The sequence below is a fragment of the Schistocerca piceifrons genome, chromosome 5 (assembly GCF_021461385.2).
Source record: "Schistocerca piceifrons isolate TAMUIC-IGC-003096 chromosome 5, iqSchPice1.1, whole genome shotgun sequence".
Classification (NCBI taxonomy): domain Eukaryota; kingdom Metazoa; phylum Arthropoda; class Insecta; order Orthoptera; family Acrididae; genus Schistocerca; species Schistocerca piceifrons.
The window spans coordinates 585,608,041-585,628,611 of NC_060142.1; positions in this window are offsets into that span (position 1 = coordinate 585,608,041).

The window sequence follows — 20,571 nt, forward strand, 5'->3', positions numbered from 1 at the left end:
TGACAAGCATTCGCGGTCAAGCACCATGATGATGATGACGATGATGATTGGTTTGTGGTGCGCTCAAGTGCGCGGTCATCAGCGCGCTTACAAAGTCCCAATTTGTTCACAGTCCAATTTATTTCCAAGTCCAGTCTAGCCACTGTCACGAATGATAAGGCTGATGATGAAATGATGATAACACAAACATCCAGTCCCCGAACAGAGAAAATCCCCAGTCCGGCCTCGAATCGAACCCGGGACCCCGTGATCCAGAGGTAGCAACGCTAGCCACTAGACCACGAGCTGCGGACGTCAAGCGCCATGCGCAAGCATTCTTGAATGTCTGTAATTTTTGCCCCAGCATTCTGACCGTTCAAAGCTACTTAAGGCTTCATCAATTTCCATTTACGCAAATTGCGGAAGCGCACCAATGTACACATGCTTGAGCGTGTGTACCGAAAATGTACAGCCTTGTACAAGCAAATGTCTGTTCTGAAACAGTCTTCGTAACGGCACTATGTGCTGTGATGTGAAGAAAATAAATTGCAAACTGCTATAAGCATTTCATCGAGTATACGAATGTATACGCTATACTATCCACAAAATACAAAGTAACTGACCCTGTCAAAGACAGATGTCTTTATTAAGAAGATATATTCTACTAAAGCCAAGTACAGGAGGAGAAAAATACAAGGTATTTATTCATCTTGAACGGGAAGAACTGAGATGAGTAAATCAATGAACGTGTTCCATCGGTATTTATTAAGGTTTAACAGTCTTTCTCATGTTTGTATTTTGCTTTTTAATCAATGGTGTTAAGAGTGATAGGAGTTTCAAGTGTTAAGTGAAGTTGTCTGAAAACAGGGTTGTCGTATGAGTAACGACCAAATACAGCGAACAAAAACGAACAACAACAAAAAATGGTAGACCGCTTGCCCGCGAAAGACGAAGGTCCCTAATTCGAGTCTCCGTCCGCACACAGTTTTAAACTGCCAAGAAGTTTCGTAACAGCGCACACTCTGCTGCAAAGTGAAAATCACATCCTGGAATAAAAGATATCTTTTTACCGTGAAGAAAACTGTTATATACGAAAGAGCAAAGTAGAAAAGAAAACTCTTTTGAATGACCATGTCTACATGACACGCATCTCACTGTTCACATGAATAGACAAAATAGTAGAGTAATACGCCAACAGATGATCATGAGAACAATGTTACCCAACCACTTTCAACTCACTCTTTCCTGATCTCCTCCAAATAACCTCCAAACGAAATATCCAATCGGCCGAACAGTCCTTTGTAAGCAAAAGTTACTTCCTTGGAGTAACAACACTTACGTAAGCAATTAAGAGACACCAAGTAAAAATTATAACGTAAGCTTTTTTTCTAATTTCTGAATATTCCCTACAAAATCAAAATAGTTTTATTTCAGATTAAATCCACTGAAGATTCCTTAACAAAAAAGACGAAACGCGTCTGGAACGTAAATAAATATAAATTGAAGCAAGAAAGAGGCGTTTCAATTTATAAAACGAATATTTGTTCTTAATGTAGATGAAGGCTACATGAATATACTGGATGCAACATAGCTGTCTTTGCCACTTTTGTGATAATAGTGTAGCAAACTTATATTTAACACCAATAGTACAATTTATTTTAAACTCTTCGAATGATTAAATGTTTCATCGCTGTTGCAGAAGTATTGAATTCAACAAAGTACATCGATGAATCATAGACTATCGACACTCTTCAGCACGGATTTGCTAACCTATATCGCAGCCTGACAACGAAATTAAAATCACCCACCGTTAGACCTATTAATGCTCTACGTCAGGCAATCAGACACGAAGAGAGCATCGGCGACAGAACTATCGTCTAAGCCCAGCAAGGAGTTGTGTTTCATTTTATCATTTTCACAGCACTCGAGACGCTAGGGCTCGTATGGCCAGCTGTTGACGGATAGTTATAGAACTAGTTGTCCATTTCGGGTATCGTTAGATACGATTTACTATTGAAAGTGGACTTCCGAGTGTACTGAAAACATTTATGACTCTGTATACACATTCATTTTTCCAGAATACGACGCTGTTGAAGACTTCACGGTATAGTTCAGTTTTAACAGATTTCTTGTGTGGAATGAACCCTAATTATTCCCCCTAAGAAAATATGGTTATACAGTTCTCTTCACCACTCGTAAACAGCAGGACTGTGTTACCGTGGTTACTTGAGGCAATAGTGATTGAAGTTAAGGCGGGCGATGATGCTTATGAACTTCATTAATCATGGACGGAAGGCGTTCCAGTGACTTTCTGCTAGTGAAATGTTAGATCTGACGTAAGATTATTCCTTCCTTCTGGAGGACTACAGCAGTTCTTTATTCCACTGTACCCTCGTCAAAGCTACAACTTTTATAGAAAATCGGGAGATAACTAATTTGTTCACCTTCAACAGTTTCCTTAGCGAGAAATATGTTCCGTCATTCAAGTTACACCAGTGAACAAATACTATCATGTAAATATAAAAGTCATTATGCAAAGTGATATCGAATTAAACAGACTAAAGTTACGGATATTGTTCGGAGATATTTTCAGAATATTTTGATAGAAGGGACCCACTACAGAGTAATAGTGTGTTTGGTTTATTCGGTTTGTTACACCAGTTACCTTTGTTTCTGTACAGATACAGTGACGTCAGTGCCGCCTGCAATGACTACAGTTCTTTTGGATAACACGGATGCAGTTGTTCTTCATGTAAGTTTATCTGCACAGTTGTTTGGCCTGTGTTCAAAGCTCTTGTAACGCGCATTCTACTGGTGGGACGAATGTCGCCAGTCGCTTGTAGTATCGTACATTCTAACATGAAAGGATCCGGTTTCTAGTAGGCGCCTATTTAGAGACGCAAAAGTCCCGTGTTGTGGTCGCCGTCGCCTCGAGAACAGCTCGGCATAGCCTACTTGTGCTCCTCTTACAGTGCATTCAGCAAGTCCGTGCACGAGGTGCATATCGCCCAACTCTGCATCAGTAATATTAACGAACACCAATACTGGTGGAAAAAAAAATATTCCAAGACAGAGAGACAGAAGCGAGCAGTTGGGAAGAGTGTTGTAACCGGAGAAGGAATTTGTTTATTCCCGGCCGGATCGAAGGTTTCCTCCGCTCGAAAACTGGTAGTTGGGTTGTTATTACTTTCGTATCGTCATAATTGGCATCCCTATTCAGATGGCTGGACAGGCTTGGCCTGAATGCCAATAAATTAAAAAAAAAAAGATAGCAACACACGATGTTTACTGGTGGCTGTTTGAGTCTAGTGAGCGATTTAGAATCATATGAAGGAGTGCGGCTTAGAAACAGCCATAAGCATTTTGGTAATTTTTAGTAAATTTGTTGTTGCAAGATATGAAGTTGTCTTTTGTGCAGCTTTATAAATATTAGGTGTACTACCTATGGAAGTGCTGTAAAATATGTTAAAGCTGTTAGGAGTGTTTTATTAATTCTTCATTTGAAGGGTTTTATGATGAGTTAAATTACGAATATTTTTAGAAGTAGTTTCGTATCGTGTGAACGATCAATCCACACTTTATCGTCACTGAGTTCCTTTAGTGTCTTTGCAGTTTCCCTTGACGTGAAAACGAATATTTGTGCTAGATTCCAGTAGCTTCTATGTCGAAATTTATTTAACTCGTAACTGGTTTTCGGTTATACTACTTCTTAATTTCACTTGCTGTTTATTGAAGTAGAGCAATAATGTAACAGATAGACTATTAGATAAGCTATTGACAAGACATTCTCGACTGCAGCGCTTTTGAATTTGTATGCAATAATTGTTTCTAGATACATGACCATTTTGTACCTGGCAATAGTTTTTGACTTTTGGAAAACCTTGCTAAATGGTTCAAATGGCTCTAAGCACTATGGGACTTAACATTTGAGGTCATCAGTCCCCTAGACATAGAACTACGTAAACCTAAGTAACCTAAGGACATCACACACGTCCATGCCCGAGGCAGGATTCAAACCTGCGACCTTAGCAGCAGGTCGGTACCGGACTGAAGCGCCTAGAACCGCTCGGCCACAGCGGCCGGCTGAAAACCTTACTAGTGAGCATTTTTATAATTTCATAAAAGACTGCAGCGTACATAAAGTGAATGCTATAATTTCAAAACTGAGTAGGGAAATACGAGGGCTATTGGGAAAGTAAGGTCAGATCGGGTGCAAAATGGAAACCACAGTGAAAATCTAGTCGTTCTTCTCAGTTCTGAGGGCACAGTGAGCGCGTAAAGTTGCTTAAATAAATAGTATCTTCCGCCACGTATGAGTGGCTGGTGAGAGATTCCATGACAATTTTCAGCCGCGCTCTGCAGGGGCATTGAAGATGCTCCTGCAGCGTTTTGGATGGAAAATGTTTCATCACTCACAAAACATCCCATAATCGGCTCCCCTTGAGTTTTACCTCTACTCGCAAGAACCGCTGGCTGTGAGGACAAAATTTGGAGACAGAGAACAAGGTGTAGACCAGCGTAGAGAATTGGCCGAAAGCACCTACGGCTGACTTCTATGACCAGCTTATTGCAATGTTGGTGCAACGCTATGACGAATACCGAAGTCGGAGCGGCGGCTACGAAGAGGAGTAACTGGAAGATGTACCTAACTTTTGCAGGTAAAATATTTTTGTTTTTCGCTATTGTTTCCATTCCACGACCGATCGGATCTTACTTTTGGAATAGCTCTCGTATATTGAACTACTACAGGGCTCGCTAGAGGCTCAATTCCGAAACGTTTTCCAAGTTACTACACTCTCCCCTACTGAATACAAACTTGACGGAGATGGGTAAAGTTGGCCACTACTGTTGTCAAAACTAAGTATCGCCTGAGAATGCAATAAGTTTGTTCCCATATAAGACACAGCGCAAACCTTCGACATTTGCACTGTTGTACAGATATTTTCAGTGTAATTCAGGTACAAAAACAGATTGGGGCGAGAAGTCAAACGAAATAACACAATAACGAGCCTCTGGTGTCTACGGTTCTGTTGTATCAAAATTCTCTGAAAATATCGCTGAATAACCTCCGAAATTTTGTCTGTGGGTTTCCTGTAGGAAATCCACTGTAACAGTGAATGCTTGCGTCCACCAGAAGCGATTATCTAATTCCTGCCAAATAAATTTGACCTGTTTTGGTTTCAGTTCTGATCATTTTTAATAAGAACCACATCATTAATGACTCACGGTGTGTGAAGCTGCATATCTCACACATTTACTATTCTTAATATATTTGGTGAAAGGTAGTACAAAATCAGTCGAAGGTTGTCTCTGAAGTTTTCAGTATTACTTTTGTGAAAAATCGTACATGTACTTGTTGAACTTTAGATAGTTCCATACAGCTTAAGGTGTAGATCTGTCCTTCAGTTGTGCTTTGATGGTGACAGCACAATGGCATGCCATAATATTGTTGTGTACGTTCGAACAGCAGAATGATTTTCTGATTTTAATCCAAAAGATGACTTCGATACAAGAGAATATAGAAGAAAGTACTGAAATAATAGAACTGGACCAAAAGATTCCTTTTTAATGCACACAGCGTTGATTCCGAAAGAAAACGATGGGAACGAACCATGTCACAAATGCATCCCGACTCAAAAGGGTGTTGGCTGAGAGCGCACGGTCACCCAGGCTGTTACAGAAGGGACACTGACTTAGTTTGATATGAACTGAGAAGGAAGTCGGTTGCATCTTTGAAAAACGATCCCGTCGTTCCACTGGAGTGATAAGGTAAAGCCAAGGGAATCATATAACGGCATGGACTATACACTGTGACCACCTTTTCTCTCCAATGCAAGCAAAGATCGTCACACTATAAGGCTTATACTTAAGGCTAGAAGTTTTTCAAGTATGTTTCCCTGGTGTCAGCCTACCAAGCAACCATGTTGCGTGACTACATGTAACGTCATATTAGTATTCAGTGATTCTTTCACATTTACATAATGTATTTTATTCTGTTTGCTTTGGTTGAGATATAGTGTTTCCCTATTAACGGGGCGTTTTCATCTTCCAATTGGCTTCTTTTTTATCGCTCCTATTCCTCCACTTGCAAAAACCGCTAGAACAATGTAGGCCTATTACGTCGTTGGAAAGCTCTAGGAACTAACATTGGCGGCTAATGTATACACTTGTAAAAAAGTCAAAACGGCTCCTATTTCACTGGAAATGGATTATACCTAACTGAGTTTAAAATAGGTTAAGTATCGTTATCTGATCAGCGCAAAGTAAACGATGTAGTTTTCTTCCGTAACGGTATCGAAACTAGTTCCTACACACGCGTTCCCCATTATTCGCGGTGTATTTGGTCGTGGTTCCGAGAAAATGAAAGCAGAAAGAAAAAGACTCACCTGAAAGGCAACCGTTTAGTCCCTACTACTTGTGCACCGTATTCCTTTCGCGGAAGGAAAAGACCACATCATGCGTTGAAGGTAATGCGACAGCTGGGGACGATCGTAATTAGCTGGGACGCTGATCAAGGACTGCCCGCTGACAGCATGAATGCCGAGGAATCCTAATCTAAACTGGTAATGGGGCGCTCTTTAACATTTTCCCTGTACGCCCGCCGCCAGCGTGCTTCGGATTCCGTGAAATCAGCGGTCTCTGCTAATTACGTACGACGTTCGCCTGGCGCAACGCAATTTTCCGTCCGAATACCGAATCTACGAGGCCTGTTTGCACTAGCGACGGCATGCGCGTTGACGAAAAAGACTAAAGCGCCGTGGCTATGAGCGTGACTGGGACTTGTGCGTAACACATAGTATAGTCTTCAGAGCAAAGAGCACGTTTCGTCTGTTAATATAACTTGCGGAATGTGTGACCTCCCCCTCACTTACCGACCTTAATGACAGTGAAAAATGAAACCGCGTGTACCTAATGGGAGTTTTGGAAAAGCAATCGTCACCGAAGTTAACCTGTCGGTAAAGAGGGAGGAAAGGGTTACATCTAAATGAAAGGAAATGTGCTAATGAAACTGGTGGAAATTAATTTTGAAAAGGGGTAAAGTTAATAAGGAAAGTAAATGTGCAGCCGTTACGTTAACAATTAACTATCGGTAATTAGGTATTTGAGATTTGGGGGAAATTACGGTCGCCAGTCCTAAGGACAATTACTATAGTAACTGAAAAAGAAAGGTTATTACACATATAATTAGCACTAGAAGCGTGGCAACTGAAGGTTGACACGTGTAGTGTGAAAACTGAAAGTTTGTCAGAAGTAATAAATTTCGCTACACTCTGACTTAATTTAGCAAAAGAATTACTAAAACCGGAAAATCGAAAGTTAATTTAGTGACTGAAGTTAATAGTGAGCTTTCTTTCTGAAGCACATCGAAATTCAGTAAAATACGGTTAGTCTTGGACTACCTCAACAATCATTTCAAAAGCTACTTGAATCTACGCAATTTAGAAAGAAGAGATTTAACTTTGAACTTGAATTAAATGATTCTGAACAATTAACAATAGTAAAATGTAGTACGTACCAAGCTGAGCTGCAGTCACAGGTAAGCTAAAATACGGTAACAAAGCTCGCACTCTTAATTCGTGCTTGTGTAATCTGAATATTGTAGCCAGCTCTGAGACTTTAACTGAACTTTGAAATTAAAGCAGTGAAATGGAATTATGCTGGCGTTTGAATTTCAACGACACTCGGGTTCATTTCGGAAAAGGAAGGGACCCTGCTTGGCAATGAAATTGGGACAATGAGCAACAAAGGTTCATGCTAAGTTGCTGTAATTTTGCGAGACAAATGGAACAATTTGAAAAGCTGAGGTCTGCCACACAGTTCTGAAACTTTACGTGCTTTTAGTCTTCCTTGTTGGTTGATTGAAGGTTTGAAGCCGTCGATCGAGGAGGTGGCGACAGTCACTCATTGTCGGCCGTCGCTGTTGCAGAAGCTGGATGTTGGCGCGCCTTCTTCTCGACACGGTCACCAGGCGAAACGGGCTCTTGATGTGCGCCAGATAATGCTTCCCGTCCGCGACACCATGTCAGAAACTATCATCGCGAGTCGAGCGCAATTACATGCTGCCAAACCCTGAAAGCGCGGCAACTCGCGGGAGCGTCACACAACACCTGCTCCACTCGCTACTCCAGCCAGACTCTCACTGCCCTGCCCGCGCTCCACGCGGCAGAGTTAACACTACCAAAGATCCTACACACTTTGATTCTTCACACGACCTATCGATGTAATCGTTCGATAGCAGTTTTCCCTAGGCAAGACCCAGCGTAAAAATACAAATAATATTTACGAAACAAACGAATTATACATCGACATAAGTGCATAAATATATATATATCCAAACAGTAAAGCAATTACAATATATAAAGAGACAGAAATGTCATATCTTGAGGTAACAAAACAAGGAAAAAAAATAATAGTACAATAGATGGAAATAGGAGGATATGCATTTCCGGCGTTACACGTGCCCCACATTGTCTGAGGATGTTCGTGTAACGTAAACAGACTCAGAAAATGTTCCAAAAAAGAAACAGCGGAAATGCATATGCTCAAAACATCAACAAAATTTAGCATTCGTCTAATTAAGCATAAATCAATCTTTAGACCATAATAATTGAGTGGTGACACTCCTAATCTTATTCCACTCTGTCATCTTGCACAAAATAAAACAGGTTGACAACATATTAAAATTCATAGAAAACATAGAAAATGGTTTAGCTATTCCAAAATCATTAAAATTCGTAGCACTGTAAGAAATGGAACACTATTCGCAAAATTAATCAGAGTGCATGGTCATAAAAACAGGTAGATCAAAATACGCAAATAAATAATTAATTACATAGAATACACATTTTTACATAACCCTTTCATAATTAATATTCTCGTCATGGGAGTCCATTAAACGCTAAACAAGAAAATAACACACATCAGATCGAAAAAAACATAAATATTGACAGTAGAATTCTTTCAGCTGTCCAGGAAGAAAAACAATTCCGCCTTCCGTACTCGCAAGTACTAAGGATGCCGACAGCGGCACAAGAGCCAACAGCGGCACAAGAGCCGACAGCGGCTCGCCTCGCCAGTATTGTTGCGCCCGCGTGTGCGGCACGCTTGATCTCACTCGCCCTTATGACGGCGTTTCCAGAACGTCCGTTTCACTGAATTCTTTAGGAAAAACTCACTCCCGAGTAATCTCAAGGAGTCCCTTAATACTATCACAGTGGATAACTCAACACTGTCCATCATCACACGCATGTACTAGCCTGAAACTTAAAACAGCGTCTAAGTACATCGGCAATGACTAGTAAATCACATATTTATGAAATCTTACAGCTATTTACAAAATCATATTTACATTCCTTAATCTACTGTGACTCAGCTGAAAACTTAAACTAGCAGCTTGGATTTTTCAGTTGATTACATCATGATTAAATTGATTAAAATTAAATTGATTAATCAAAATTAATTACTTATTAATTACAACTTCCTTAATGACCTTGGTCAGTCAAAAGCATGGCAATCTAGCAAATCGTTAAATCTTACACTCTATTTTACATACTGTATAAATTACCCATTGTGTGGTATTAATCGATCCTAGGTTGGTACAATTTCAAGTCTACAATATTCCGTAAGCATTTGTGTGAGGCATACCAATGACTTTATATGGTCCATTATAAACAAACTTAAATTTAGAGTTTTCATGGTCTATCTCGCTCGATTTCTCATGAGCTTTTACAAGTACTAAGTCTCCGATCGCAAACTTAGCAAAACGCGCTTTAGCGTCATGACGACGTATGCGAGCATCAGCTTTTAGCTTCGTTACTTCTCGCAAACGATCTTTTTTCACACCAATACTAATGTCAATCCGTGGAGGGAATTTGATTATCACTTCCACTAACTTTTACTTCTGTCATCCAACAGGATTTCCTCTGGAGAAAATCCCGTAGATTCATGTCTCAAGGTGTTCATAATTCTCTTAAATTCTGCTTCATATTTGCCCCATGCCCTATGGTTGTGATGGCAGTAGGTACGGGAAAGTCGGCCTCGTCTTTGTTCGTGTGTTACGTTTGACACACCTTCTACAATACTTTCCAATTCACTTTCTACATTATTGTCAATGCCGAGATTCTTCACATTACAGTAGTTCAGATTCATACCTACGTCAATACCATCCGGCCAGTTAACAATGTGTATAGGCTGGTATTGCCTATGCACACCGTCTTCTGCCTCGTCAAAACTAACTACTATTGTTTTATCTTGGGACGTACATGTCAACGTTTTGCTTTCGCAGTTAATCACTGCACGGTACTTTAATAGCCAATCTAACCCGATAATTACTTCCGTAGTTAAGTCTGGCACGACAACAAACTCTTGTTCAAATCGTGCCCCACATATCTCGAAGTTGACAAAAATCTGTTTTATGACCGGTTTACTGGCCTTCCCAGTAGCACCGATAATTTTCACTCCTGTTACTGGCATAACTACGATGCCAGGTCTGTCTTTCAGTAACTCAAATATTTTCCCAGATACAGCACTCAATTCTGCACCGGTGTCAATCAACACGTTTAGTTGTAGGTCGTGCATATTAACAGACACTACTATCTGTCTACACTTGTCCTCGACTGTTTCTTTATTTTCCCACAGTAAATCCTCGTCTATATCCAGGTCATTCCAGAAAAAACCATCCGGCTTTGATCCCAAATCCGGTTTATCTGGCGGCTTTTTCAGCCTCCGTTCACATACAGTTTTAATTTTAACACGTTTGTCCTGAGGCTTAGTCTGTAGCTTCGCCTCCAATACCGAAACCTTTTCCTGTAACTCGTCAACTAGTGAGTGTTGCTTTGCTATCAATTCACTAATCGTCACCTTCGTTGATTCCACTTTGGTCAGATTAATCTCATCCGCCAATCTACCTGGAGAAATGTGCCCAGTAGTATCTGCAATTACTTCCTCTGGATCTGCGCAACCCACACTGCTACCGTCTGACCGTATAACGTCAGCTCTAACCTCGTACACGCTGTAATCTACGTGCTTTTCTACCACTCGTGTCCGGCTATCACTAAAATTTTCGTAATCTTTCTCCTTAATACTCTCGCAATATTTAAACTGGAGGTTTGCGTCGGATGGGTCGGCTACTTCTACCACTACAACTTTCGGTAAAGTCTGCCGGTTAGGGCCAGGACTTTCCGTTACTACTTCAACATTCAATTCCTGCGGGACGAAACACGACGCATCTTGCTCGTGCTCCCCATTAACATCAACTATTTCTAGTAAAGTCTGCCGGTTAGGGCCAGAACTTTCTATCACTTCACAACTACTATACTCCTGTGGGACGAGACGCGGCAAATCCTGCCCGCGCTCCCTATAAACACTTCTCCCGTACAGGCCCCTATAATCTCTTAGTTCGTCGTATAAGCGACCGAACTGCCGTAACCAGACCTCATCCCTCTCTGCATCCCCTCGCTCAATGACGGACGTGTTATCCGACATCTGATCTTCTCTCAACAATTGCGAATCATTCTTAAACTCAATCTCCAGTTCCGCTGTGGGTATTACAGCTGCCACTTTATAATCGATTTCCGGAACACTACTTAAATTGTTCTCACTGACAGTGAATGTACTACCTACTGCCGTGTATACTGCTGATCTACTACTTGTGGGCGCACTCCTTTCTCTTAACACTGGCACACTCTCCCGCCGTTGATTATTCCATACGGAATTTTCATAACGACGACACCTGGGTTTTCTCTTGTTATTGGGCCGCCAAAATTTCTCCACGCCCGCTCGGCCCCTCACCGGCGCGGCTAATGGTTTCCCTGTCTCGTCCCAGCAGATACGCTCCCCGGATGCTGCTGAGGCGGCTGATCACACCCTCTGGCGTTATTACTATTCTGTGAAGCCCGTATCACGTTAGTATGATACTGGTTTCTGTCATTCCTGTTATTATTTGCATTGTACCGATTGTTATTACGGTTCGAACCATTATTGTTATTGCTGCCATGGTTGCGGTATGCATTATTTCCATGGTTATCGTTGTTGTGGTTGCTGTGGTACCCGTTGTTGTTACCACGGCCTCTACCACTGTCGCGATTATTGCGCCAATTGTCCTCGTCCTCAACTCTTTCCAGGAAATCATTGACTGTCCTATAATTGCTTCCTACGTAGCGTTTTGTATCATCTGGAAGCTTCTTGTAGAGTTCCCAGACTATTTCGGATTCCGTGCGGCGATCACGCAAATATTCCAACTTGCGGATCCAGCCCTCACAAAACTCCCTCATCGAACCGCGCGAATTCGCATCGAAAGGCCTCGATACGACAAATTCGCGCCAGACACTTTGCTGTTTTTGCTCTGACCAGTATTCAGCCAGAAACAAATTTTTAAACTCGTCAAAAGTCAGGTTCGTAATGTCGAGGTTTAAGCCCCAACGCTTGGCATCACCAGCCAGCACATCAATAACCGCATTAATTTTTCTCTCATTAGTCCATGATCTGGGTAAAACTCTTTCACAATTTTTAATGAAATCCGTCGCGTGTATACCGCCTTTTTTCAAGGGGTCGAACCGCTCCTCTTTCGTCAACAATTCCGAACTATGTGCACAGATTGGCACATAGCTCTGTTTTTCGTCAAGTTTCTTTTCTAATTCCGACACTCTCGTAATTACTTGGCAAGTGGTTGTCGCAAGCGTTTCCACTTCCCTCTTTTTCTCTTCGCAGGTATTAGCCTGCTCCCTCACTTTAGTGTCTACTTCGGACACTAAAGCCTTTAAAGTTTCCACCTTCTTTTGATCCTCATTTTTCATTAATTGAATTTGTTCCGTCACCTTATTCTCGATGATCGGAGCAACTGCTTCTCCTACACTTTTCTCGATTCTGCTAATTTCAGAATCAAAACGAGTATTTATGCTCGCAATTTCCGCCTGAACGCCTATCATTTCCTGTTTAAGATTACCGATTTCAGTATTAATTACAACAATATCTTCTTTGATTTTATCAACTTTTGTATTAACAACTCCAACATTGTTGTTAACAACATTAATAGCTTTGTTCTGATTGTCTAGCTTTCGTTCAATTTTTTCAGACTGAGCTTCTTGCTTGGCAGACAGAGCTATAATTTCTGCCGATTGACTCTTGATTTCATTAATCAAAACATTCAATAAATCAGTTAAATTCCCGGAGACTACCGGTTTTACTTCCGTAGCTGGTTCCTCTATACATGTTCCCCCGTATTCATCATCAAGGGGTACAGATTTGATTTTCGCTTCCGATTCCGAAACATTTTCTAAAGTTTGGAATTCCATTTCTGCTCTTTGTTGCGTTTCGGCGGTCGCGTCTTTCATGCTAGCCGCCTGCCCCTGAACAATGGGAACCGCCGTGCGCGTTTCCCACTGTTCGACCGATTGTTCCGTATCCAAGTCTACCAAATTTTGGTAATTGTTGCCTTCACTCATTTTAATAATTTTCAATATAAATGACAAATCTCAAATATAATTAGGATTACTCGCTGACGTAACGGCCTGTACGTAACCAATACTTTGTTACGACATTTGCACCAAAGAAAATTCGTGTCCAGAACAACCTCAAATCTGAAGATTGTCCTGTCACCAGGTCGCCACGTGTGACCTCCCCCTCACTTACCGACCTTAATGACAGTGAAAAATGAAACCGCGTGTACCTAATGGGAGTTTTGGAAAAGCAATCGTCACCGAAGTTAACCTGTCGGTAAAGAGGGAGGAAAGGGTTACATCTAAATGAAAGGAAATGTGCTAATGAAACTGGTGGAAATTAATTTTGAAAAGGGGTAAAGTTAATAAGGAAAGTAAATGTGCAGCCGTTACGTTAACAATTAACTATCGGTAATTAGGTATTTGAGATTTGGGGGAAATTACGGTCGCCAGTCCTAAGGACAATTACTATAGTAACTGAAAAAGAAAGGTTATTACACATATAATTAGCACTAGAAGCGTGGCAACTGAAGGTTGACACGTGTAGTGTGAAAACTGAAAGTTTGTCAGAAGTAATAAATTTCGCTACACTCTGACTTAATTTAGCAAAAGAATTACTAAAACCGGAAAATCGAAAGTTAATTTAGTGACTGAAGTTAATAGTGAGCTTTCTTTCTGAAGCACATCGAAATTCAGTAAAATACGGTTAGTCTTGGACTACCTCAACAATCATTTCAAAAGCTACTTGAATCTACGCAATTTAGAAAGAAGAGATTTAACTTTGAACTTGAATTAAATGATTCTGAACAATTAACAATAGTAAAATGTAGTACGTACCAAGCTGAGCTGCAGTCACAGGTAAGCTAAAATACGGTAACAAAGCTCGCACTCTTAATTCGTGCTTGTGTAATCTGAATATTGTAGCCAGCTCTGAGACTTTAACTGAACTTTGAAATTAAAGCAGTGAAATGGAATTATGCTGGCGTTTGAATTTCAACGACACTCGGGTTCATTTCGGAAAAGGAAGGGACCCTGCTTGGCAATGAAATTGGGACAATGAGCAACAAAGGTTCATGCTAAGTTGCTGTAATTTTGCGAGACAAATGGAACAATTTGAAAAGCTGAGGTCTGCCACACAGTTCTGAAACTTTACGTGCTTTTAGTCTTCCTTGTTGGTTGATTGAAGGTTTGAAGCCGTCGATCGAGGAGGTGGCGACAGTCACTCATTGTCGGCCGTCGCTGTTGCAGAAGCTGGATGTTGGCGCGCCTTCTTCTCGACACGGTCACCAGGCGAAACGGGCTCTTGATGTGCGCCAGATAATGCTTCCCGTCCGCGACACCATGTCAGAAACTATCATCGCGAGTCGAGCGCAATTACATGCTGCCAAACCCTGAAAGCGCGGCAACTCGCGGGAGCGTCACACAACACCTGCTCCACTCGCTACTCCAGCCAGACTCTCACTGCCCTGCCCGCGCTCCACGCGGCAGAGTTAACACTACCAAAGATCCTACACACTTTGATTCTTCACACGACCTATCGATGTAATCGTTCGATAGCAGTTTTCCCTAGGCAAGACCCAGCGTAAAAATACAAATAATATTTACGAAACAAACGAATTATACATCGACATAAGTGCATAAATATATATATATCCAAACAGTAAAGCAATTACAATATATAAAGAGACAGAAATGTCATATCTTGAGGTAACAAAACAAGGAAAAAAAATAATAGTACAATAGATGGAAATAGGAGGATATGCATTTCCGGCGTTACAAATGGTTGTGATGGCCGTAAAGTATAAGCTCGAAAGCCAGCTTTTGCTGAGCGTGTCCCATGATTTTTTACCATAGAAGACTTGTATTACTAGGCAGCTAACGAGATACATCGTTTGTGGTTCGTGGTGCGTGGTCCCAGTTGCAGGTTGCCTACTTAAACGCAATAAAAACGTGATTTTCCATGTTTCACATAATTATTGACAGAATTTAAAAATTTAGAAAGTCGTCATAATTTACGACAAGTACTAAAATTAAAATGGCAAACCCAGGCCGTTACTCATGCTTGTAGGGCCGCTTAGCTGGTGACAACCTAGTTAGTAACCCATCGCTGTTAGGGACGTCTCAGCTTTCCAGTGATTCTCTGATTAACTCCAATCGGCTTCTTTGAGCCCAACTACACATCCTCTCCTAAATGCTGACTTCTGCGTATATTGTTCATGCACCTGCCTGTGATTCATAGTTACTCTCCAACTGGGTACACGGAGTGAAATTCGTGGAGACTTTATGCCCTGGTATCGACATATGCCCTTTTTTTTATTCTTGGCAGCGGCACGGTGGAATTGCCTTGCAGCGTCACACATTCATCCATCGGCGGCCAAATCTTACAGTTGTGCATTTTCCGTCGATACTTTCATGAATATCGATTTGTAATCAATTGCCGTATCAGGCATGACGTATTAATTTATTATTTCTTTGCTGCTAACTCTATTCGCAGTAATTTCGCAGGAAGTAACCACGAATACCACTGAATATACCGGCATAATTATATCATCGTAAGATTCACAGTTCACGAGATACGATGTCGTAAAGATTGAGATGCGTAAAAACTAGTTTTTGCTTAAAACGGAGCCCAAATTACTCACTCCATAATCATCCAGTTGTTGATAATGAGAGCACCTAGTGACTTCCAGGAAAATTTAAACACAATTTCACACCATTTCTAAACTTTTCCTTGCTTACACGCTTAATATCACACATTCAAGACATCACCTGATTTATACAGTAACCGAAAGTTAGAAGCTGTTTGATGCTTTTATATGGGAGATAGATTCCTTCAAGAATTGGGGGTCTACTGATTTTGCTACAAAGGATTATATTTTTACGGATATCAATTTCCAAGTTTCTTAGATAACTTTCGGAATGTAAAGCAGCTGCTAGTTTGAGGGCTAATTATTTATTACTTCTTATCTACTTTGTGTTATAATTCGCTTTCTTTACAACAACAATGGACCGCTACATATAGAATTAAATGTGCTGAATTTTCATGTTACTATACTTGTCTGTCGATTCCATTTTTTCTGTTCAGAACATGAATTAAGTTTACATCGTCTGTAATGTTATCCTTCCTCGTTTTTAGCTTTTTCTGCTGCTATCAATCTAACATTTAGATGGCTACCTATCGTTTCCTATGGCATCTTTGTCCGCCCTCAGTCGGATCTTCCTTTACTGTGACGGAAAAGGGGAGTCGTAGGTTTTCGTTACTTCAGATATCTTGATTTTTATGCAGGTATCACTGTACCTACTGATGTTACCACTGTTACAAAAGAAAAGTCGCTGTTATTGCTGCCACCACCTACAGCCAGCACCTCATGGGGAGATGATTCACCTCCTTACCACACCACAGCTCTCAGTGTGTCTCGGCGCTAAGAAAGAAAAACCTCGTTCTAAATATTTAACTATACTCCGATTAAAATAACTTCATAGCTGACATCTGTCACTTGCCGCTACATTGTTGCCACATCTGCTGCCGACTGCCACTCGGTTACAGACGTATACAAAAACGGCAGGTCACTTCACATATGTCCGAAAGAACATATGTCCGAAAGAACCGGCCATTGACCTCCTTCTGTGCGGATGCACACGCATTGCCCGAACTCCTACGTGACTCGGTAAGATTGTCTGCCGCGAGTAATGAGTGTAATGGGCAGGGGCACTACGAATGTAGTGTGTGTAAGTTGGGAATGTGGGTCTCACGCGGAGTGTCCAAGGGATAAATCCCTGCAGTAGCGCTATCCTCTGTGCCCTCGGTGGTTCAGATGGATAGAGTGTCTGCCATGTAAGCAGGGGATCCCGGGTTCGAGTCCCGGTCGGGGCACACATTTTCAACTGTCCCTGTTGATGTATATCAACGCCTGTCGGTAGCTTAAGGTCTTGATTTAATTAGTATTTCATTCTACAGAGCTGCACGGTCACCGATGGTATCTATCCTTTCGGACATGTCTGAAAGAACAGATACCATCTTCATATATTCATATAATGCCAAACTTGAGTGGTATGCCTCATGCATTCGGCGAGCACGTCACGTCTGTCGCTTCTATGCCATCTTGGAGAAGGATGGCCGTTCCTCCTTCCCAATCACTAGATGGCAGGCTACAGGTGGTGTAGCCATAAAAGTCTAACTGCAGCTTTGGACAGACCTCCTGGAGAAGAACAATTCCCAAGTCTGCCGCCCTTATCATGTCGAGTAACATGTGGGTCTTGACAGAGGAGTGAATACCACTGGCATTGACTGTTCCTACGTGGTAGGTCTGAGACATATCAAGTAATGGAGTCTAGGCGCGGGCGCACGCCCATGGCGGGGTCAGATACCAAGAATCCACCCAGCTGCTTGATGTGAGTAGCTGTGCTGTATAGTCTCCCGACAGGGAGAACCATCCTGGCTCAATGCGGGCCATGGTCGTCGTGTGCTGCAGCTGCAAGTCATCCACCTCCATGTTGCCTGCCCAATCGCCAAGAGCGGATTAGGAGATCAGTCTTGGCCAGCCACTTTCATGGGAGCCCAAGTTCCAGGAGTCGACCCGATTCGCCTCGTCTTCAGGACTACCAGGAGACGTAAGTGTTCCATACTGTCTGGCGCCTGCTGGTGAATGAGGCTGCTGGAATCCATTGCAGCTGCAGATTCTGCGACGGTGTCGTTGCCTTCCTCCAACATCACATCCCCATCCTGTATATTTCCTTCAACTGGCAATTGTCTCTTCTTGTTCCGCTTGAGTTACTTGTGTCTGCGAGTCAACGACTCAACATCGGCCGGAAGTCGGGGTTCAGAAAACCCTGCTTCCAATCCTGACAGTAAGGGCGGGCGGGTGACCCTGGCGCCACGATGTGCAGAGGCTGCAAGAACCTCTGCACAGAGCTCATAGTGGCTTGAGGTGGTATCTGGTTTTGATCATCCATCGCATCGTGTCGTGCCGCCTCCACATTCGTTAGCGCGATGAGGTCATCGTGGATCACTGGAGAAGCTCCGCACGGGACAACTGGACGAGGTGTTGCTGCAGACACTGAGATCAGACATGGCCATCCTGGCAGCAGCCAACGTAGGTCCTCGGTTGTCCATCATAACAACAATAGCGCACCAGTCACCAACGAAAACATGTCGTGGAACGTGCGTCGCTGGCGTACCCCATTCTGTGTGGTTGAAAGCAGTGCCCTATGGTCGCAGTGTGTCAACGATGAGGCTGGGTACGGCACACACCGCCGGACGAGCATGGTCGACCACTACCACGCTCACATTACCGTCAGTGCTGCAGAAGTGGAAGCCGTTGGTAGATTGTTGTAGGCGTTTGTCACAAACTGCCTCGTTAACCAGTTTGAGGAATACTGTGCTGGATACAATAGACAAATAGATACCTATCATTTCTTGGGCTTCTGTGCGCATTCTCGAAGAAATCGTTCTATTTCAAGGGCCTTCGGTGTTAGGTCGATACGTTCAAAGTTAGTTTCATTGTAGCTTGTCGTTATGATAACGCCATGGCGGGTTGGTACTCTTTGAGTCAATACAACGACGCAGCACCGCGCGCTAGCGGGTAAACAAGAACATCTGCGGAGCGCTGCCCGGCGCGCCGAGCTCATCCGTACCTTGTCACGGCTGAGAGCTGACTGATACATTTGGCAAGATTCGAACCTAACACCATCTACATGAGGGGTTTATCGTGTAAACCATTTCGCTATGCCACGGCGCTGGATAACGTAGCTAAATTTATAACTGTGGTGACTCCGTCGCAGTAATGAATTGCAACCTTCCAGTATTCGGCTTCATGCAGTGTCGTGCGTAGCTTAATTAATGTAAACCGATCTCTGTGATTAGGACACTTGTATATGTGACGCTGAATTCTTGTGCGGAAGTACGTGGTAGTGCCTGGTTAATGCAGTGTGTGAAAGATGAGTATTTCTTTACTATCATTGTGTGTGTGTGTGTGTGTGTGTGTGTGTGTGTGTGTGTGTGTGTTCGTTTCTTGTGTGGTTATCGTGTGCGAAGAAACACGAAATAAGAGTGCCACATCCACAAATCGGAATCCAAATCATCAAGAAAGAAAACCGGAAAAGAACATGATAACATGAGGTGAACTGACCAATTGTTGTGGCAGTTTGACAACGGCGAACGGTTCGGGCGTGACGTTGCGCGCCCTGGTTCGACGAAACCAGCTCCAACATCTGACACGTCAACTATCATGTAATTTTAATCGGACTATATATAAGATATGGTAGAAGATGTTACACCGAAATACGTACGGTGCAGACCGAGGTTCGGCAAGGGTGGCCGAGCGGTTCTAGGCGCTAAAGTCTGGAACCGCGCGACGGCTACAGTCGCAGGTTCGAATCCTGCCTCGGGCATGGATGTGTGGGATGTCCTTATATTAGTTAGGTTTAAGTAGTTCTAAGTTCTAGGGGACTGATGAGCTGAGAAGTTAGGTCCCATAGTGCTCAGAGCCATTTGAACCATTTTTTGCAGACCGAGGAAAGCAAGGCGACAACTTTTAACACTGGAACTCTTCCGATGCCAAGCGTCGAGCCAGAATGGCGAAGTAGTTTCTGAAATTCGGTGTGTAGAGAGAGCGTTACATGAATGTGAAACGTGGTTGATAGAAAAATGGAAAGAAATGAAACTGGAAGCATATGAAGAGCTGTGCTGTGGAGGGATATTTATAAAGGGAAACGATGTTAGAGGAACCACGGACACTCAAGTTGAAGCACAGATGTTACGATAATTTCTAGAATTAGTGGTGAATACCAGTTAACAGCTGTACAGCGAACTTAATGCGTGTGACGATGGAGCTGTCGAGGGCTATTTATTTCTCGTAAATATTGATGCGTCATGAAATGTGATGGGAGAACAGAAATAATGTGTTCGAGTGACAAAGACCTGTTTTTTGCCTCAGGTAATCATTCCTACTCATATTTTCAATTTGATATCTGATACATTTCAAGTGGCTGATGTGAATTTTTCCTTTCGTAAATCGAATATAATGGTATTTGTTGCACGCTGGATGTTATAACAAGCTCATCGTCCTGGCCCTTTTACTGAAACGAATTTTACGGCCTTTGTTACTTGTCTGCAGTAATATAGTCACTGTGATTGAAAAACTTTGGAGAAACATGT